This window comes from Anoplopoma fimbria, chromosome 24 (assembly GCF_027596085.1).
Source record: "Anoplopoma fimbria isolate UVic2021 breed Golden Eagle Sablefish chromosome 24, Afim_UVic_2022, whole genome shotgun sequence".
Taxonomy (NCBI): Eukaryota; Metazoa; Chordata; class Actinopteri; order Perciformes; family Anoplopomatidae; genus Anoplopoma; species Anoplopoma fimbria.
Window position 1 is genome coordinate 20,913,317 of NC_072472.1, and position 24,087 is coordinate 20,937,403.

Here is a 24,087-nt window from a genome sequence, read left to right on the forward strand (position 1 = left end):
TTAGAGGCAAAGAAATTCAATTTCTATGGAATACTCTAGATGGAGGTTATGGTGCGATTTAAAAATAAAACCAAATGGTGGTATGGAGGAAAGCCTTGAGAAATTGTAATCAGACAATTTCATCACTGACTTGGTTTTGACGCATGCCCTATCCTTTAGATCACATCAGACATGAGAGGTCTCTTTCATGACTAGATAATGCATGTACAAGCCCTGCACATAAATCAACATCAGAATGTGACACGCAGTTCTAGTAATCCAGCTGACACAGATAATATGAATGCAGACATTTTCTTCCATCTCTGATCCCAACTCTGATCTCTGATTAAACAACAAAAAAATCACTGTACCATGACATGCACCCATTTTTCATGTTCCTTAAAAAGGACTTACATGTTGGCACATATGCATGCCTCAAACGCATCATACTCTTGACATACACCTTACACCTGCTAAATTAGCCAACAGTATTTTATCACTTAATAGACATTTTTAGGTGGAAAGCTGGCGGGATTCCCAGTTTCTATGTGCTGTTAGTTGGGTTAGCTAATTTTGCCCAATAATACAGTGTTGTCGTGCTGCTTTCATGTTTGTTAATTGTCCCAGAAAAAAATGCTCCTGATCTTGAGCAGCTACCGTCCCCTCTGCAGTTAGCCTTTTCTCCTGAAGAAACACTCCATATTAAATCTGGGATAATTTTTTTTTACCAGTGATGAAGTTTCTAACAATATCCTGGGGCTGGTGGGAACTAAAGTGTTTGATTTTAAAATCAGATTTTCACATATTTACTGTACAAGATAATCCACATCTATCATGGTGACCACATGTTCTTCTGTCTTTATGAATACTTACCTTTGTCACTTACAAGCAAATGAGAACAATAGTACCTGTCAATTTGGCATCAAATGTTTGCTATCGGCTTTCATTGCCAAAGGCCTTGGACATTGTATTGTTGTTTTTGCACACTCAGGGCACATGACGTTGTGAGCGGGGGGGGCTATCCCTTCATAGCGGCTTCTACAGCCAAATGCATTTCAAACACTTTTTAAACCTTTTCTAAATAGCCACTGACAGCAGCTTTGCCCCAGTCGGCTCTACTCATGATGTTCCAAACAATCCTTGTAATCATTGTAACAGTTACTTCACTACTTCCAGAGGGGTGATGGGGAGGAGATTACAGGACATGTTAAGTAGAGTTTAGGTTTTATTGCATTTTAAAACTAAAACCAATGAATACAAATAAACAGTGGTATGATTGTTCATGTTTTTATTCTTTTGTCAGGCAAATTTTAAGCAAACTTTGGAAAAAATAAATGCAATTTATGTGCAATTGAATCAACTAGTTCAGAGAAAATAAACTCTGCTTCCTCATAAATTGGCTGAAATCCAGTGAGCAGATCAGGAGAAGTAGAGTTGCTAACATGACAAGTTGACTTGACCATCCAACCATCTACGAGAGAAAGATGGAGAGGAGGCTTCAGGAATTTGTTTCAGTTGGGCAAGATTTACTACTCTCTTATGTCAGTAGTATTGTCCATGTTTCATGCTGTCCAGAGTCAAAGACAATATCAATATCAGGGAAGACGCTTACAAGGGAATCAGCTGACTAGTCATGTGAGTTAAACGTTTGCTGAGTCAGAATTTTCCTTCCCTTTAAATAACATTTTGACGAAGACAAAAAACATCTCAAGTAAAAACCTTTTGAGCAATTGAGGAAGTTTTTATATAGCTTTGCTTATGCCATACTTCAAAATGTGCATACAAATATTCTAATGGAATCATGGCTGTTGTCGTGCTATTTGGGTGGGCCTTCAATGATTTCTGCATGCCCACTGTACACCTCAGTTACCACATTAACACTGATCTGATTCATTTAGCCAGATTAAAACAGTAACATTAACATTACCTTTATTAGTCCAAATACAAGTTAAAAATGTGTTCTGCAGGGGCACAAGAGAATTTGAGGTAAAACCAATCTAGGCTTAGAATGCACTAGGGGTATTTTTACTATCACACCCGGATTTGGCAGAACATGTGATGCATCAGTGAAGAATAGAAAGTAAGTCTTCTATGACTTTTTTTTTTTATTAATGGATGTTATACATTTGGCAGGAGGTTGCACAAACTGTAACCAGTCTTTTAAACACCCTGATGTGGGCAGGTGAATTCAGAGCAAGAGTCTGCAGGTCTCAGCTCAAGTTATCACACGTAGTCCTTAAAGAATGTCAACCAGGCAGCTTCACACACAAACCCCAGTCACACACACACACACAGCATTCACAGTTAGTAGAGCAAAACAAGAAATTTCTGGTTCACAGATTAACAAGGCTAGAAACTAATGTGTGCAGTGTTGTGTGTGGTGCTGAATGAGGGGAAAATGAAGGTGTGATGGTGAGATTTGAAGGAAATGGGGCTGTTAATGGAAGAAGACTCACTATCAGCAAGCAGAGTGACAGTAAAGAAACCTACAGGGAGCTTATGAAATGAGGAGGCCAGGTGACCAAACAGGAATGTTCAGAATCAGACACATACCATGAAGCTGAAAAGAAAAGAAAAATAACACGGGACATGTTCAAGGTTGTATTAAGGTAATAACCACATTCATCTATTCCAGTATTTGGAAACGTATCATGGAGTTGCTGTAATATTAAATCATTGCGCTACAACATTGCACCCTCTGGGTTGGGAGTGAGTCACTGCCCCAAGCGAGGGAGTTCAAGTATCTCGGGATCTTATTCACGAGTGAGGGTAAAATGGAGCGGGAGATGGACAGGCGGTTCGGTGCAGCGTCAGCAGTGATGCGGGCGTTGTACCGGACCGTTTTGGTGAAGAAGGAGCTGAGCCGAAAGGCAAAGCTCTCGATTTACCAGTCCATCTACGTTCCAACCCTCACCTATGGTCATGAGCTTTGGGTAGTGACCGAAAGAATGAGATCGCGAATACAAGCGGCCGAAATGAGCTTCCTTCGTAGGGTGGCTGGGCTCAGCCTTAGAGATAGGGTGAGGAGCTCAGACATCCGGAGGGAGCTCGGAGTAGAGCCGCTGCTCCTTCGCGTCGAAAGGGGCCAGCTGAGGTGGCTCGGGCAGCTGATCAGGATGCCTCCTGGACGCCTCCCTTTAGAGGTTTTCCAGGCACGTCCAACTGGTAAGAGGCCCCGGGGTAGACCCAGAACACGCTGGAGAGATTATATATCTCGTCTGGCCTGGGAACGCCTCGGGGTTCCCCAGGAGGAGCTGGAAAGTGTTGCTGGGGAGAAGGACGTCTGGAGGACCCTCCTTAGCTTGCTGCCCCCGCGACCCGGCCCCGGATAAGCAGAAGGAGATGGATGGATGGATGGATGGATGGATGCGCTACAACTCGTATAGCATTCACACACTCCAGCATGAACCTGATTGCCGAATTTAGCAGGCTGGGCTTGAGTACCTCACACTGCAACTGGTATTTGGACTTCCTCACAAACAGACCCCAGCCAGCCCGGGTGGCAGCCACACCTCCTCCATTCTACCGACTGCTACCAACATGGAGAGAAATCCGTTGTGATGTTTGAAGACTACACTAACATCATTGGCCAGATTACAAACAACGATGAGACTTCATATGGAGGGGAAGTCAACAACCTTACACTGGTGCTCAGAGAACAACCAGTGCTCGACATCACTCGATCCAAGGAGCTGATTGTCGATTTTAAGAGGAGCAATAGAAAGCATCCTGACTGGAAACATTACATCTGGTATGGGATGTGCACGGCCCAGGACAACAGGGCTCGAAAGCGGATGATTTAAACCGCCCAAAATATCATTGGTACCCATCTACAGAGCGTCAGTGATATCGATGATAAGAGGAACAGTACGTTTCCTTACAAGGCTCCGAACATTACCGTCCACTTGAGGAAGGAAAAGTCAGACATGTCCACAATCATACATATCTTAAACAGCCCAAATGGTTTTAAAGGGGGGAAATAAAATAAACCTCTAAAGGTCAGCAATGAAAATTGAAATATGGCCATTTGGAGTAAGCCTGGAAACAATTCACATTTAAGTGTAGTAAAAAAAAAAACTAATTTAGAATCCCTATGAGACTAATCACAACTCAACTATCAAAATTATGTCTTATTTTCTGTTTTTGTTTTCTGGTTTTCAGGGGTTTTTTTTATATAAAAGCTAACAGCAAAACTGAGTTTTTTTTATAACATGATGTATAATATAGCAATTTATTTTGAAAATCTATTGCATGTCAACGTAAAATTTGAATGGACACAAAATATATATATAAAATCCATTATAAATCTTTTTGATACAGGTCCTGTTAAGGGTAAGTTATACGGGAGAAAACACAATGATTGTAATAAATATTTAAATAATATTTAAATTTAAAATGTATAATAAATAAGGCAAATATATAGCAGGATAATCTCCTTATGTGTGTGTGTATGTAGGCACACGGTGTCAGTGGATGAAGGGCAATAACAAGAGATGACACACACACACACACACACACACACACACACACACACACACACACACACACACACACACACACACACACACACACACATACCAATGTGGAAACTGCCTGTTCAACAAAAATAAGTCTCATTGTTAAAACCAAACCTATGACTTAGTACAGGAAATTACTATATTATGTATGACTATCTACAGGAACCAATTTTTCACAGGGATTGTTCATTTTGGAGAGAAATGCTCCAGTAGCAAATCCTGGCGACACACAGATACAAATATTAAGTTAATATTGAGGCTAGCACAACATACTTAAAAAGCCCTGCACGCACTGAAAAAAGCACTCGTATCGCCAGCATACTGTATATAAATACATTAGGTGATAAATATATAAATATAAAAGGTTATCTCCCTCTTCGTGTATTTCCCTGGCAGGTTCTGCTGCGGTGCTCTAGATTTTAGCTGAATGCATGCCAAGAGGCTGCAGGTGAAGGTTCAACAGGAGGAAACTTTTTTTATCTGTTTTATTAGACTTCCTCTGTAGCTGCTCTGTGAAGACGGTGAGGGGAGTTTTGTTGAGAGTTTGTGCTGTGTTCGTCGTTGTCCTGCTTCAATATTCATAATGGTGCACATGTTCAGTTCAGTCCTCCTCTGTTCGCTAACTGAGCTACCAGAGGTTAAGTACACAAGAACACCTTGTCAGTAGTGTCGTATCTTTCATGCGACAGTGCTGTTGAAGTGATGAGGAAGGATGCTCCGCGGACACTGTTCTTGCTGGTATAATAAAGTTTATTACAAACAAGCAACACATGTCATGACGGACGTCTAGAGCGCCCGGAGGTCTCGAGTCGAATCTGTGAGTTCCCTCCTTTTCGGGCTCTTAAACCTCCTTATATAGGGTGCATGTTATTCACATTTGGGCTGAAGTCCAGACCATGTATGGGGCTCCGTTAAACTAAACATCTACCCTTCAGCCCCTGGTATCCGGCACATCTTCTTCCCATATAAGGACAAAGACCTTGGGGCCTTCGCTGTATTGTGCAAGACCTAAAAATATACCACAGTAGCTACTGTGGAAGGATGAGCGTTAAAATTCTTTTTTCCCCTCCCTCCTGTGGAAAACTACCATTCCAAGCTCGTCCTGGGATTCAAACCGCTGACCTTCCAGTGTGTGTCTTTGGCCTTCAAGGGGAAATTGACCCACCTACCTGGAGAGGTATCTCCTCATCCAGGTGGCTTTAGTGGGATTTGCAACGTTTGTGGACCAAAACAATGGGGCTCGTTTTTGATGCTCACAATCGACAAAAACCCATCTGAAAAAAACGAAAATAACCAGCACCGTAATATCCCCACAGATTGCAGTATGGTTGTGTCACTTGTTTTCTTCTGTGCAGAGGCAGAAACAATTTGCGGGTGCCCTTGGTTGAAAAACACAGTTCTCAGCAAAATTGTTCACAACAGGGTTTGTAGATTACAGTGAGTAACCATGTGAGGACTTCTGACTTCTGAAACATTTCCGGTGGAGCTGTTGCACGGAGACAGAGGCACACATTTCAATGGCAGCCTTCTCTAGACCTCAGTAAATCACACGGGGAGTTCTGGATGGATATACTGTTTATGTGCTTTGGGTGAAGTGCCCATTAAACATACACATATGGTGTCCTAAACCACTTCACACTCCTGGGTCTGTTTAGTTGTTTGCTTGGCTGTGTGGATAAAACAAACATAGACAATGTCACATCCCTGCTTAGCTGAAATAGCAGCACTGTTCTACAGGGATACAGGGAGAAATCCGTCACAGGAAAGGAAGGGATAGAATGTATATGCTACATGCCTTTATTATTCTAATAATCATAATCCACTAGATGTTATCTTTATATATTGTAGCAGAGTTGTTTTAAGAAAAGCAGCACAGAGAATAGCTTCATGTGAGGTATTTAGTTCATAGTTGTGACAGGGTGTTACCCAACTAAGACACCTTGATGACAAGATGGCACATTGGGACTCAACCCTTAACATCAGACAGCCGACGGCTTTTAAATTGGCTGCACTTGTGGGCTTCAGTACTTGGAGATTGGCCAACAATGGGTGAACCGTCAAAAATTGTCCTGCTGTAACACTCAGCTGACAGTCAGCACACTTTCCTCAATTGCACTTCATGCCAAAATGGTTAGTGCTCGGTGTATGTTGTGATGACACTTCAAGTTATTTGAAATGCAATTGTCATCGCTTCCTTTAATTCAATTCAATTCAATTCAGTTTATTTTGTATAGCCCAGAATCACAAATTACAAATTTGCCTCAGAGGGCTTTACAATCTGTTATTATTACATGCGACATCCTCTGTCCTTCCCTCACATCGGCACAGGAAAAACTCCCCTAAAAAACCCCTTTAACAGGGAGAAAAAAGGAAGAAACCTCTGGGAGAACGACAGAGGAGGGATCCTTCTCCCAGGATGGACAGAATGCAATAGATGTCATGTGTACAGAATGAACAGCATAACAGAGATACAACACATTCAATGTATATGACATAAATGATTCATATAATAAGACTACTTATAATAACAGCAGCAATTATTACAGTAGAATTATAGCCATGAAAATAGGGATAGTAATGTGACTAATAATAATTAGTGCTCAACTGCATCAGTGTGGCAAGATAAAGTCGATTAAAGGACCATTTCAGTGTTTTCCTTGGTTGTAATTTATTGGTTTATTGTTTCTATTTGCCCTATGTATGTTAAAAAAAACCTGTGAAACAGAAGGGGATAGCCTAGGATACTGCAGAGTCAATAATATGAAAATATTTAGCATTAAATGCACAACAATGACATTATCCCATCTACTAGGATTAGATATTGGCTATTTCTGTATTCATTCTAATTTTAAAACAATCTTTGATTTTATTTTTTGTTCATTCTTTTAAAATACCACACATTTGATACATTTCACACAATCTAACTATCAATCTCCTCTCCAAGGGGTTACCGCAAGATAAACAAACATTACAATTACATGTAAAATTGAGGTATTCTTATCTTAACTTTCTCTGACTCTTTCGTACAGTGGACTCATACGAGTGTGCCACGTCAGATTCAGTAAACGTGCCTAACTTCAGATTAAAAAATGAGCAGCATAAACATGATCATGAATGTACCTGTGCCTAAATGAGAGTGCATAACCTCCCATAACTAACGCCCTAATAAAACTATATAAGGTTACCAGCCTGCCCCATATGTCCTAAATTGAATTCCTTCTTTAAGACATCCATAAAGGAAAGTCTATCATTTTAGGTCAGGAGCAGAATTTAGGGACCCGCTAAAGTCAAGGAATGGGGACAAATACCAAGACTGTTAATGATGAAATGAAATAAAGCAGAAATGGCTCCATATGAAAAACGTCTTTGCCATCGATAACTGCAACAGGAGGAGGTCAAATCATTTAAGATAATCATATTTATATTGTAGTGTTGTACAATAGCAATTGAAAGAATGGGGATTGTTATACAAAAAAACTTCTCCCAAAGCATTCTCGTTTTTTTAGTTAACATGTCTTGCTGCAAGCTATTTTTCAGAACATCTTTAACAAATGTGTGGGAGTGGATGGAATTGGGACAAATCGGCCATTCCAAAAGTGGTGGGGACATTGTGGTCCCCACTGTAAATGACACATATGCAATAAATATGCAGACATTCGTGGTCCTGATAGGATTTATCCAACTTTCAACTTTGGTGATCCATTAATCTTTCTTCAACTACTATCATAATGTAGTCATTTTTATTTTTAGGTAAATGTCTCAACAATTATATATTGCCACTTTCATGTCCCTCTTAAGAAGAATTGTAATAACTTTTGGTGATGCTCTGACATCCAGCACAGTCATCGGGTCAAAGTTTTAATTTCTCCGATGGTGTACACTGGTGTATGATCAGATACCTACGTCATTCTCAAAAGCTTCAGCTGTACTTTGTGTTTCTTTTTTTTGCAATTTACCAATGTTAGCAAGCTAACAAGCTCAATTAAAATTGAGAACATGTATGTTTTCATCCCATCGCAGTACAGCCTCACAGAGCCCTGTTAAACTTTTTTTTCCCCATATAGGCCCAGATACCACATCTTTAGACTAATTAATCCGTACAGGTTATCCAGACAGACATATTCACGTTTTGAAATGTATCTCTTTTTTTCCTGTGTGCATTCTCAAAAACACTTGAGGGGTATTTGGGGGCGGCTGTGGCGTAGTGGAGAGCAAGGTAGTTCTCCAATCAGAGGGTCGGTGGTTCGATACCCGGCTTCGGCAGTCGATGTGTCCTTGGGCAAGACACTTAACCCCAAGTTGCTCCTGAAGGCTTGCCATCGGTGTGGACTGGATGTTGCATGAATGTTAGTTAGAGTCTGATGGTGGCACCTTGCATGGTAGCCTGTCATCAGTGTGTGAATGGGTGAATGATATGTAATATACTACTGATTGTAAGTCGCTTTGGATAAAAGCGTCTGCTAAATGACTGTAATGTATTTCTATTTTGCACTTTCAGCTTGTACACACACACACACACACACACACACACACACACACACACACACACACACTACTTCAGCATCCATATACTGTATGTCAGATGCCCACATTTCCCTCTGCAGAATTATAGGTGGCTTTCTCTGCTGCTGTGTACACTGTGCAGGGGATTTCATACACCGTGGCTGACTAAAAATATCTTCTGAATTCAATGCATTGAGCAAAATTGAACAAATCCATTGTAATTGCACATCCGGCTCTTAACTAGTCACTCAGGTCGGCTTCTGTTTTCTTCTGTCTCTTAAAAACTGTATTTGTTGGTTCAATTTCTTCTTATTCTGTTGCAGACCGACAAAACATGAGGCCTGTTACAGTGTCCAAACACATTAACTCAAATGTGTTTGCACTCTACAGAATACAATTGGCAGCATTTGCAGGTGGGTTGAACAAAATTCGCAGTAAAACTTGTTTTTTTCAGGTTAAAAGAAGCAGCGACTGCTGTCAAATGGTGGTTTGTATCTTCACCAGTCCAACACTGTTGTCAACAGCAAAATGGAACATAGTGCATACTGGGGATTGGAAATGACTAGTAGAAAGTAGGACACGGATGACACAGAAGACACAGAACATAATAGAACACACTTGCATAATGTGGTAATGTTCAGAAGACCTGATTTTCTCAGCTAAACTTTAGGAGCATACCCTTCACAGGACTGTAAGTATCAACCGTGAGCTCTTGATGTATGGCAAAACCTTAACAATGACAACCACATGAAGACTGTCAATATGCTGCTCACCCAACCAACAGGCACTGCGCTTTCTACTATTATTTTCCAAACCTAGAATATTTTTTCTTTATTAAGTGATATGCGGCAAACTGCATTAATATTTCAGGTGCCAGACACTAAAAAATGGTAACTAGAAGGAACAGGAAGGAGCTTTCTCAGCAGCATTCAGTAAATAATGAAATAATACATGTCTACAATATATGCCCAATGCTGCAATGAGGAATTTTCTAAAAAAAGACACTGAAAACAGATACATATGTGAGTCAGCTCCTTCCCTCCTGAGCCTACAAGTATAGTTTAACACAGACTCCCTGCAAAAGAAATGGATAAAAATACCCAATATGGCTGGTATGGAACTTGGGACTTGTGGCCCCAGCAGACCTAAAAAACTAGAGATAGTGAGATGTATTGTCTTGTGAAGTGTGGTGTGTTTGTGAGATATGAGGATTGAGTAGAACATTTCACTCTGCAGTGTTCAAAATGATGCTTAACAGCAATCAAAAAGCCAACAGCTGCCAAACTCTAAGCGAATGTACATCATAGTGATCATCACGCAACACTGCCCATAATGTCAGCACCTGTGAAAGTTTCCATTTACCACAAATCTACGCCGAGTCCTAGATTTGCATAATTTTAGCATTCTCTGCAAAGCAGTTTGGAAAATGTTCCTAAAAAATAAAATAAAAAATAAAGGTTACGACGCCACAAGGGCTTACCCTTGAGACTCCCCGAGACAGAACGGGTGACAAAGGATTCGTATTAAAGACAGATTATTGTTTTTTCTTGCAACACAATGCCTAGCCTTCAATCCAGTGGACCACAGTGGATGAATAGCATTACTCACACTGTCATTTCCCACTGCCACTGCAGGGTCAGAGGAGACGGCCGTATGGGAATCCAGTTCTATCACAGCGCTCCATCAAAGTCTGGGCATGAATCAGAAATAGTGGAGGAAATACTCCCCACAGGACACACAAGTGTGATAGACATTCTATGTACAGAATATGTTACTGAGCAACTGTTGACCTGGAGGATGTTTTATTTAAGTATTGCAAAAAAATAAATAAATAGGCTATTACGGCTAAACATAATATTTTAACTAGAGACAATCTTGTGATGGGATCTAATAGCCAATAGTTCACTGGGATGTCAAAAAATGCCAAACAAATAAATTCATTAAAGGATTTTAAAAAACCTTATATTGTAGAACCTTAAATATATGCAGCCAAGACAACTTCAATATATTATGGCGCAGGCTGAAAACTCACCTCTTCAAGAAGTACTACCCTGAGCCTTCCTCGTAGCACTTATTGCACTCGTATTAGTTGCTGCACTTACTGTATTCGTATCAGTTCGCTACACTTATTGAATTTGTATTTGTTTACTGCACTTATCCTATTCGTAGTAGTTTGTAGCACTTACTATATTCGGATTAGTCTGTTGCAATTATTGTTTTCGTAGTAACTTGCCTCTGCACTATACTTTTGCTCTGGCTTATGCTTTAAGATGCTTGTTTAAGAAAGGAGATGCACTTATGACTTCTGGTGACTAGTAGTTCTCTTGAATACCTATGTTGAATACACTAAGTTTAAAAGCAAATGACTTAATGTAATGTAATGTAATTATATTATATTTATCAAAAGTTAGGTTTTGATGTGATCATAATCAGATACACATTTTTTTTAACCCTAATTTCAAAGTTATGTCAAATGTAGGTTATTATGTGGTTATGTAAAACATATGCCTGGTAGTTGTTCTATATAGATGGAATTCGGGATCATTAACAACCATATTGCCTGTCAACAACAAGTCTAGCGTTCTGAATCTTAATGCAAAAATAATTTGAGTATGTTTCTCTTAGAGTATCTCTCTACACTCATGTCAACAGAACTCAGCGATGGACATGACTTTACTGTAATGAAGCCTTTAAGCAAAGGATAAGACAACACTAATGCAATATTACAATGTCCAAAATCGAATCTAATATCTAGTCTCTCATCATATCAATACTAAGAAATATATTGTCAACCCTAAAAATCAATGTATAACCCTCATAAGATGCAACATGACAAAAATAAATAGCTAAATTGCTTTGAAGAATCAAAATAGAAGCCCAGACAGATAATTTAATTTATAAATTATATTACTGGCATTCTTTAGAAACTTAACTTGTAACTGGTTGGCAGATGAAATCTACAGAAGTGGAAAGAAGAGTAATAAGTACATTTACTCAAGAACTCTACTTAAAGACAAAGTTAAGTTGTTCTTTACTTGAGTATTTCCAGCCGGGACCAGTGGAGATCCACGGCTTATCCCTGGAATCTTTCGGGGTCTGGGGTCACGTATCTATAAATAAGTGTGACATATAAATAAGCACTTTATTAATAGTTGATGATCATTTAACTTGAAAACACATAGCTATCTGTCAGATAACAGCTCTTGCCGCCTTTGAAATACATGAAACTATCAAAACATTTTAAACAACATATAAGAAACTTGCCGACTGAATTGCCATTTTATTTCACTTTTGTTTAATGCTTCAGTTGGCATGCTTCATGTAACAATAAACTCCATGAGAAAAATACCAACATGATTCAAAAGCCACCAAGGAGCTCATGAGAAAGAGCAAGATTAGTATCTGCCAAATTACATGGCATCCAACCAGTTTTAAACAATTTTCCAGCCACTCTGTTTTAAAAGAGAGCTAATTATCAGCTGCCACTGAATGAACAAACTGGGTGATGTTATGTATGGAAGCACACCTGCAGGCTCTGTCATCTGGTGACACTCATTGTTGTTTGGGATCCAGGTGCAAGTCAGGCACTCTGCAGGATGGACTCAGATCGTGCAGGAGAACTGTGCATAAAGGTGAATTGTATTTTTCTTCTTTCTTTTTTTTTAACTTGACCTTGCCCTTATGCTACTTAGTCAAAATGGTATCTGACAACTGTGTCTGACTGCTGTTTGGTGCTGAGCAGGTAGTGTACACTACAGATGGACACTATGAGAGCGGTGAGAGAGAACCAAAACAGAAACGATCCAGCCAGACAGCAAAACAAGGAGCTGAATATCACTATGAAGCTCCTTAAAGCTTGGATACCCTGCACATTCAGGTGATCATTCAGCCTCTTTCACATTACACATTGTCTTCACATTGTCTTTGGATACAATATTATTATCAAAATGCTGGTTGAAGACTCTTCAAAAGGCCGGTGTGTAGGATTTGGTGGCATCTAGTGGTATGCAGATTGCAACCAACTGAAACTTCTCACATGTGCCCTATGTAGGATAACTGGGATGGCCGATGCAAAATGTGGATATGGCTATCCAGACCCGGTGTTTGGTTTGTCCGCTCTGGGCTACTGTAGAAACGTGGGGGCTGGCTCCGTGAGAGTCCCGCTGTATATGTAAAAATAAGATAAGATAAGATAAGATAAGATAATCCTTTATTAGTCCCGCAGCGGGGAAATTTGCAGACTTACAACAGCGTAGAGTAAAGTGCACACAAGAGACATAGTAGAAGAAGACAAGCTAAAAATAAAAAATAAAAAATGAAAAATAAAAATAAAATAAAACAAGTATTATAAATAAGCAATAAAAAAAAACAGTAGAAAAAACAACAATAACTGAAATATTATATTTACAGACAGAGAAAAAAACAACAACTATTTTAACTATTTTAACTTTTTTAACTATTTTAACTATTATTGCACAGTGTATAATCGGCTCATTCTAAGTTAACAGGCAATAACAGGCAATAATAACAGGCAATAACAATAATAAACTCAAAAGTTTATTATTGTTAAGTTTGTGATGACTGCCTTTTGTTCATATTAAGTGTAATAAACAATTTGCTTCAAGCATCTGTCCTACACACTTAACTAATACTAAATCGGCTACTGTCCCACGGTGGGCTGCAGCACACTGTATGGCGCTGTAAATTAGTAAAAAACAACTGAATCACTATACTGCTGTCATGTAATGCTGTTTGCACAGATCACAGCTGACCTTGTTGATCTTCATCCTCCTTCCTAGAAAACTTTGTCTGATTAAACTTCTGACCAGAACGACCAGGACAGCTACATATGGTGGAAACACTTAAAAGTGCTAATGCTCAATAAGCACTAAGGCATTCAACAATACAACAAATGATTACCATAAATTATTCATAATTATTCACGCAGTATTCACAGATTCAAGGTCATGGGTACTGTGCTGCTATATACAACAAACGGATACGACCGACTTGTCACAATTAATCACGAGAAACGGATAACTGGTGGGCAGCCTCCGAGCTCATGTCAAGGATTCTTCAGCATTACAATGGTGGGTGTAAGCACAGACAGCTTTAAGTGCATAGTGGCAGTTTGATAATGGCCAGTGCATGCAATCATTACACCATTAAAGTCATTTCTTGTGGAAAAACAGCTTGAAGCAACAAAAAACTGAAAAAAGGAGAACTGAAATGGTTTATGAGTGATGCGAGTTAGAAACAAACACGTTTAACTCATGCTAAGAGCAGGCAAATGTCACAGACGCTCAGGGTCTTACACTAACAAGGACCTTCTCTCACTGTGTCTCCAGCCTCTAACGCAATTCAAGCTAATTCATGAGCAAGCCACTCAGAACATGGAATGGCATCAATTTAAGTGGAAAGTGAATGAAACTGTCATTGACCTGTTGTAACATCCGCCAGTGCCGAAGTGAAAGAAGTGTTACATCATCAGGGGATAATCTGAACAATAGGTGGTTAGCAGCATTTACACACATTCATTAAATCATATAAGCATTTTAATGAGATATTTCGCATTATAGCATGTTAACATTGAGCCAAAACAGGCCACGTTTTATTTATATTGCAAATGTTGTTGAAATTCTAATTTACTGTGATGACCTGGGCACCTCATGGTTGCCTGGCATTTTATAAAGCCAGGCTTTATTTTCTATGATGTCATGTTGTGGTATTTACATTGCAGACAGACTAAGGCTCATAGTTGTTGCTTTTCTCAAATGAAAACTCTTTTGCTTTATGTCACCAAAATGTATCTCTACTACTGCATGTAAAACATGATAACATCTCAATCAGTCTGCGCATTCAGGTAATGTTGCTGACAGACAGTCATAGAAATATAGAATCATAAGAAGAGGCGGGTTGTCGGGAAAATAAAAAGGTGAAATGACATCAAGCAATGAATAAAGATAAGTATCTTTGCGGCCATAGAAGAAAATATTTTTTTTACATGAAGTACACAGCATTGGGTAAGCTACTTGAAAAGTGTAGAGAGCTAAGCTTCCAATAACTCTACATTAAATGAAGTTTACTAATCTGAAGCTACTACCCAGAGAAATGTTCCAAGCTAATATATATATATATATATATACATTTAAACTATTATAATATAGAATATAATATTTAAAGGCCTAATATAAATGAGATTATATAAATGATGAATGATATATAAACCAAAATAATAATAATTTTATGATATAAAAAAATAAATAGTGTATATTCAACTATCAGTGCACATTTAATTCAAACATTCATGGACAATCATAAATCTTACTACCATAGCAATATCAACCTGCCTTGTACTAATGTACAGTGTACTTTACTGTAGAATACTAGTATAATTATATATAGAAGTTAAGGGGTAACCGCTTATCCAGTTAAGGGTCGCGGGGGTGCTGGAGCCGATCCCAGCTGTCAATGGGCGAAGGCAGGGTACACCCTGGACAGGTCGCCAGCCTATCACAGGGCAGACATATGATTTTTTTTCGGTCCTCACGGTGTGCCACCTTTACATCAAGTCCTTACAAGTTCGCCTGTAAGTATTACTGCAGCAGAGAGGACGCACAGTCTAAGGAATGGCATTTGATGTCACCGTTGTACGGAACTGTTTCTGTTGGCTTCACCTACTCATCTTTGTGTGGCGGTGTGTTAACTTACTGTCTGATCCGGAAAATGTAGCTTTAGTTGACACTACCTCACTACCTCACTCCTTCATCAATAGAAGAGCTAAGCTACTGGCAAGCTATCTACATCCTAACTTTTCTGTTGGCCCAGCAGTGGAGCAACACACATTAGGGCACCATTGACATGTTGTTACCGTAACAACTACCAACAATCACCATTTTCTTTTGAACTAGTCCAAAGCAAAAAAAGTTCAATGTGACTTCAACCCTCATTCTATCTCTATGAGACAGACATAGATGAAACAATAGATTTGATTTGATTTGAAGAGTTTTCACCCATGTTGGAATTTTAACAGCAACTGTTGATTGAAGTTTTATATAAAGAATCAGAAAGCTGAAAGCAGTGCAGCATGTCTCAGATCTCAGTGTGTTGTAAGTTGGATGTACAAGGACTACGGATTCTTGTTCACTCATCATCTCTGACTTCCTCTCACAATAAAAACCCTCCAGACCTCTCAGATCATCTGGCAGCAGTCTGCATACAGCTCCAGACTTAAAACAAAATGGTTTGACCCAGGGTTAAGTTTAATGCTGCATGTATAGTGAAGAGAACCTTCCAGAGGATCTGAGACTCATACCAACTCTGAGACCTTTTGAATAAGTCTAAAAGCCTTTATGTTCTTCCTCTGTGAGTTATGAAAATTTCAGGCTACTTTAAATTGCACTTTGACCTTTTTTCATTATTTGATTTTTCATTTCTCCATCTTTTATCTTGTAATCTTTATTCCTTGTTTAAACCCTTGAATCACTTTGAATGAAATGGAATGTATGAATGTACTGTCGCTTTACCTTTAGTTAGCTGCATCAAACGTGTTAGTCAGCCTCTACAACACATAGGTGGTGGCCCTGACTTTGTCAAATGGATTCACAGTCCAAGCTACAAGCTGTGTCTCCTGTGTGTAATTAGAGATGCTACTGAACATTATGTCACTGCTGTATTCATATTTAGATTCCAGATTGAAATATATTGTTTATGTTCCCATGCCTTTGTGCCAGGAACTCTTGTAGCTCTTCCAAGACCCATACAGGAAATACATATATTGCTGGAGTATATGTACACTAATTTAGTCTTCATATAATCGATATGCAAAGCCACACATTTTGTGCTTCATTATTAGATACAGCTTTTAATATTTGACAAAATAAAATGAAGGGGAAATAAATGGCTGCAGCTGATGACTTTCTGAGAGCTACTTGCACGCATACTTTGTATATTCTTCCATCTGGCCATCATTCAAACTGTTTTTATAGTCATTAAGTACTTCCCAGTGGTTAGATTAGATAAGATGAAATTGTAATGATCCCATTAGGGAAATTGATGGGATGTCACTCTATCATTTTACAAAAGTCCAATGGTTTAATACCTCCACTTGTTGGATTCTAAATTAGGTTACTCTGGATTTCAGTAGGAACTGAACCAGGTGTGAGAAAGGTCTACAGGTCCAGAAGGATGCAACATTTTCTTAATCAGGAATTATAAAAACCATCAGTGAACAAAATGTATAACATGTAGCCACATGCTCCAAAAAATAGGGGTCATCATTTCACCCTTTTCTAGTTATATACAATGTAGATTTTGTCATTAGTAACTACATTAGTAAATAACTAACAGCAGGGCAATAATTCTTAAAATTGGGGGTTTGATCCCTGGCGACCGCCTCAACTCCCTGCCGGATCCACACATTTTCTGTTCCAGCCGTTACCTAGTTTAGACCTAGCACTCCATCAGCCTGTTGTCTGAATGCTAGTTGCTACAGCTAACCGCTAACCGGGGAGCCTCCCTCCCGTCCTCATCCAGTCCAGGTATACGCCTGGTGGCAGGGAGGACAAAATATGAGTCGTTTTCCCGTTTCTGGCACATTTAATTCTTTCCAATAAAGAGGTGTTTTAGAGGAGGGCTTCAAGTGTTCTACTCAATCAAAACAACCAAATTAATTCTTTCCAATAAAGAGGTGTTTTAGAGGAGGGCTTCAAGTGTTCTACTCAATCAAAACAACCAAATAAGTCAGGACACTGATCATCCATGAAGAGTCCAATCCAGCTGGCTATTAGTGAGAATAATCAAATGTTAATTGCTGTCGCTGTTCTGAGATAAGCCATTTGTACTTTACTCAAATATCTTTTCTGTAGCTCTTGAATATTAAGCAATTGCAGCAACTAGAGGTTTCTATTACTTTTGCAAGGTTTTTAGAGTATACATTTTTATTTTAAGTGATTTTATTTATTTATTAGTTTTAGTAATTTTATCAAATGATAGCCCTCTAACCGACCGAAGAGAGAGAGAAAGAAATAGAGTTTGCATCTGTGGGGTAGTGAGAGACAGGGGTCATATCATACAGGATTGGAGATATGAAATACAAATTAATTTGATCATGTAATGTCATTGAGTGTAATTCTGTGTCAGTCTACGCTGCAAATAGGAAGCCCCGCTAATGATACCAATCACAGAAGAGGTTTTCACAGATCCACTTGGTTTTGAGGCTGGGACCAGATCAGACCAGGTCCAAATTATACCCAGTCTAATCATGTCAGACAGAGTCACTATGGCAACCTGGTCATGTGCCATCATTCTCTTTTTTTCTCCCCCTACAATGTTCATGTTTAAGGTCAGTAATCCTGCCTGAGGATCCTTTTAAAAAACATCATAGTGGTGTTCAGGTGTGTTACATGATACTATTTGATAATAATGATTATATATATACATTATCCTGGCCATTCAAATGAATATAAACTGGAATTACCACCTCTCAGTTTTATTCCTCCACCAATCAGTCAAGTTGCAATTTGCATTTATGTCTGTCCTGACTCACATAACATATGTATCAAAGACTTTTGAAGGAATTTAATAACAGTTACTTTTTGTTGAAACAGAAGTATGAATCATTTCATGTGAGAAACATGGTGTCTTTGTCACCTGGTGCAACAACAATCACCTGAAGCTCAACACCCGCTAAACAAATGAGCTGTTCGAGGACTACCAGAGAAATAACAGCGTACAATAACAACTAACCACAAAGCAGTATGATACTTGCACAGAAAATTCTACAAAAGGCACCAACACCACTAGGTTAAGTTCAGTGACTCAAATTACCTTGCAGACATCTAGTAGCCGCCACGCCCTTAATTATGCATAACTTAAAGCCATAATTTTATGTAATTTATATCAATACGGTCTTGGGTAACCCTTCTCAGCCAGACTAACAACGTATGGCAGATTGGCAGCTTGTTGCAGAGAGAAGGTTGAAGGACAAATCCTGGGAGTTGTTGCTCCTCCGAGCCGAAGGTCTAGGTATGGAGGATGTCCTTCGCTGTGCAGATTGTGAAGCCACTTGAGGCAAATGTTAGATTTAATTATTTTTTATCAACATTAAATGTACTTTACTTGACTTTGTTAGGCCTTGTATTCCTTGTACTGCTGTACATCTATTAATAAGTTTCAAATTATGTGTGCGTGTTCAAATGCTTGGCCAGTAAAGCTGATTCTGATAGAACCAAAAGTTGTAGCCATGACAATGATCAATGATCAATGCTCGAATATGGATGTTGCAGCAAATAACATACAAATTCTAAAATGTGGATGCTTCACACAAATCTTTAACTAGCCAGCACAGAAGATTGAAAGAATCACCTCACATTCAAGATGGGCAACCAAGATTAGTGTCGCCAATTCAGTATCAAGTATTAAATACGGAAGCAGTCTCCCCTGCTTTTCCTGAGTCATTGCGTTGAATAATGGGCAGAAAAGTGTTCTTGCAGATCATTATGATGTCATAGGGAAGTTGACCTTTTGGATTTTAAATGTCATCACTTCATAATTTTATCCTATTAGGCATGTGTTTGAAATCATATCATAATTAGCGTATGAATTGAGTTACGGCAAAAATTGTACATTGAAAAGTCACAGTTATCTTGACCTTCGGCCTTTTACCAACAAATTTTAATCAGTTCATCCTTGAGTCCAAGCTGACTTTTTACCGGATGTAATTCAATTCCCTCAAGGCATTCCTGAGATTTCCGTTCACATAAATAGGATGAACATGAGGTCCCAGTGACCTTTGATCTTTGACCACCAATTCTAATTAGTTCATCCCTGAATCCAAGTGGACATTTGTGCCAAATATGAGATAACTCCCTCCAATGGGAAGGACGCATGGAGCGCAAAGGCACAAAAACATGAACGATGTGCAGCATTTAGTGCAATGTATACTGTTTATTATTACCAAGTAATGCCTGCACAATCCTTATGACACACCCCTGTAACTTGAGCAATTCATGGGATTATCTAAGAACCACGCCATTGTTGTATGATAATTAAAAAACATGTTTCATGTGTCTCATTTTCCTCAGTGCAGCTGCTTTCTACTTGACTAAAATGCTGCAGGCCATTCAGAACATTTTCTCTGTAGCTGTAATCAATGTAAGCATTGCTGCTTGAATGTTAATAGATTGTGACTGTTGAGCGTATGCAGCTCTGTAGTGGTAAATACACTGGTGGCACTCATAATGGCTGGCTGGCATGTAAACAGTTCCACTTCAAATAATATGCATTGTTGCCATAGAAGGCTGATTCACAATGTTGCAGTGCGCCTTCTTTTCACATTACCAACACTTTTCTCATAACAACACTTTATTTTTTTTTCTTCAGTAAATCATAGTTAAACCCTGTTTTTATATTTGATACCACTTTAATAGTATGATAAAAATACAACATGGGTTGTCATCTAAAATATTACAGAAATGATGAATGACCTGTAGACCAGGTTGCCAACTTTCTCACAACCAAAGAAGGGACAAAAGGTGACATGCCACAGAGGTGCAGCTTTGGTGTTGTGTGAATAAACTGTATATTTGTATTCAATTGAAATGCAAAAAATGTGTAAGCTCCATTTAGTATAAAGCTAAATCTCAAAAAAATGATCAAAGAAATCTCTTTTTGAACCTTGAGAGCAAAAAAAACAAACACTTTAAATGCTAAAGAGGAAAAGAATGGTATTATGACTCAAGTCGACTTTTTCCAGCAATATGTTTTTGCTGGTCTTGACTGACTCAAGCCATCCTTTGTCCTCTTGCACAGCTAGAGAGAAGTCATTATATGACACAGTTCATAGATATTCTTAGTTCATGCTTTTCCAAACAGTTCGAAGGTGCTTGAGGTATGCCATATGTAGTTTCATCTGAATCAGAGATATATCTAACGCACACTGGGAACATCTTTCTATTTCATCTCTATTTCTATTTCCCTTGCAACTGAGAAACACACAGGCTCACCTTCAGTCGAGGACAGATCATTCAAAATATCCTGCACAGTCTTTGGTCCCAAAAACATTCATTGTAATAATCTCAGTTTTTGCTCTTCACAGGTGCATCTTCTTCACAATGTTTGAGTCATAAAACAAAGAGTTTAACTGTCCGTCACACATACCAGGCCTCACTCCCCGAGGCTATCATTTCACACACAGTAGATGTCACAAAGAAAACAATGATATTGCTTTCACCTTTAGCTAATGTGGCCTTCATGTGCATTTCTATGGAAGCATGTTGAGTTAGTTCATCCCACCTCCAGTACAGAAGGTACAGATGGCCTTCATCGAATCATCACTGACAGGCATAACCCACTTATTCTTTTGCTTTTCACTTTTTTTTTCTCTTTTTGCAGGTTTATCTATATTTGCACCTATAACCACCAAAACATCACCGGGACATTGTCAAAACCTTTTCTATTTCTTAGTTTTGGGCAGGAATATACATGGCTGATGCACATCAGGGGCCTGTGATCAAGGGGTCAGGGGTCAATACGGAACAAGGCAGATCCCATATGGGACAAACCAATTTGCATCCTGTCTAATACGGCAAAGTTGGCAACCCTCCCTGTAGAGAATAATAAATGAATTCCTAATTGTTGTGTTGTGCGACATTGCTGCTGTCCTTGTGTCATGATTCCCTATAACTTCATTTTCTAAGCAAACGCACAGATAATGAAATAAATCAATTTTTACAATTTATATCCAATACTGTCACCATATTCTACTTGCTAAAATTGCTCTTACATTGAACGTAATAAATATTAAACTCAGTTGCTTTCCCATTCCACCGACATTACGATATCTGTGTTACAATGCTAAGCAGGATTGACAGGGGCATCAGTTCGTGTTCGTCTGAATCACTGTAGTGACCACAAAGTGACTTGGTCGTCTAGAAATTGATTACACCATCCCAGTTTTAGACATTTTCCTGGAGCAACTGTAACCTTTACAAATGTTGTGTGCCAGCAGTGTTTTATTACTCAGGAGGGGAAAATAACATGACACAGATAGGAACAAAATGAGCAAATTGAATAGTAATTTAATCCGTATAAATTTGAGATATCAGACTATAAATCAACTAAGGCAACGCTGAAGCAGCAGCACTGTTAGTGTTATCAAAGGTAGATAATGTAGTAGATAATGCAATCAGCATTGTTTAAGCTCAAACTGACATAACATATGAAAAAAAAGAAAAAAACAAGTCACACCCTGTGTTCCTGAAGCAGAAAAGAGAAAGAAAGCAAAGAAAGTTGCCCACAAACAATCTTTATTCATCTGTATTTTGGGTAAGTCTGATTACCCGAACTCTGATTGTTTTCTTATTTTTGATACAGAAGCATAGATACATTTTTCACATTCAAAATCAGCGTATTAGAGCCACTGTCTTAATTTTTTTTTTTTTTTTTTTTAAATCTGCTCGTTCATGATGAGAAACTTTTCTGGTCTTAACATGATCACTTATATGATTACATGTTTAAAAACATATTTTCATGACAAGCAGCAAAGAAGGCATTTTGTTCCAATTGTAAAATCTCCAAATTTGTTTTATGTTTGCGTTAAGTGTAATTTTGTAAATTCACATGTTTTAATGCTACGTACTGGATATGTTGTATTTTGTACTGTTCTCACAGCGTGACTAAAGACCTTTACACACCCTGGGGGCTAACAAAAATTGCCATGAAATGTAAAACAGTCCCCTGCGACTATTTTGCATCAAAACTTTTCATACAAGCAGTGATGCGAAAAGGTTGGAATAGATTTGGTCAGGCAGAGAACCAACTAGCAGGATCCTGTTGATCCCGGGCAGCATCTGTCTGGCAGTCTGTCTGAGCTAAACTGTTGTATAGTCTAGGCTACTGAAAGCTATTTTAAAGAGCTTCCTTTTAGCAAAATGCTCTGTGTCAATTTGAGTTGCCTCTGGTTAACAGTTATGCAGTGTCTAAAAGGGCTTTTATTGTGAAAGGCAATAACAGAAGTTGTGGATCTGCGCTGCCTTTGTCAAGGTTAAAAGCAGTAATAAAGTTTGGTTCCTTCTACGGCTCCTCTATGTTGTGGTACGTTTTGAATATGTCCTTTCCGGACAACATGATTGGTTGATGAAACAATTATGATGATCCTTTGCCCTTGTAATATTCTGTGTGAAAGTACTCACGACAAAAAAAGTTCCAAAAAATATAATGACGTTAGTAGTATGTGACCAAATCATCAGAATAAAAAAGGCCCCTGGTATGTAAAGAACTTAGGGCCTGGATGTATCAGAAAAAAAAATACTAAAAACGTGCCTAAACAATAAAAGCCTGTTTAAAAGGACCGACCTGTGTCTGTGTTGTTGGGAACTGCATTACATCTTTAAAGACTTCCACATAACCATCTTAACTTGAAGTATTTTGCAACATTTTCTGATCATGATACATTCCTTAGTTACAATTTTAACCAAAACATGCATAATTGGTGTATTTGAGGGCTGATACACATAAATTTGGGAAACAATCTAACTAATATGACCCTAACATCACAACCCAGAGCAGATAAATCAAAGTGAGGCTTTGTTTTCCATTACCGGCCCAGCCCTGGAACATAAAACAGCGACGCACTATTGCAATATTAAGCAGCCACTTTCCTTTAAGTGAACTCCAGTCATGGTTTTACAGGGCAGCTGGCCCGTCAAGGTGAGAGTAAAACTGGTGTGGGAAAACACACACTTTTCAAAACGCAAGCACACATTATGGCGTTTGTATCCTGTCTGACTGGGTATAATCTGCCGTGTGAGACACTGTCCTATTATTACTGCTTCCACCATGTTGCACGTTCTTAAATTCCACAATCATCTAAATACCTCTGACACAGACAAAATGCTACCAGCTGTGTAAAATATATTCTCGGACTAGCAGGTGTGACATTGAGCTTCAGCTTTCACAATTTTTTTTTAAAACTTTATGGAATAAATTATTTAATTCATAGAATATAGAGAACAAATGTATTCATTTAATTTAATTATTGTCTTTCTGGAAATGTGAAACTGCAAAAATGGAACTCGAAACAGCCTAC

General features: G+C 38.7%; 1 protein-coding gene across 1 annotated transcript in view; it reads right to left on the bottom strand.

Moving 5' to 3' along the window:
- Nucleotides 1-24,087, bottom strand: part of opcml (opioid binding protein/cell adhesion molecule-like) — a 171,173-nt gene that overhangs the window by 77,774 nt on the left and 69,312 nt on the right. The gene's annotated exons all lie outside the window — the stretch shown is intronic.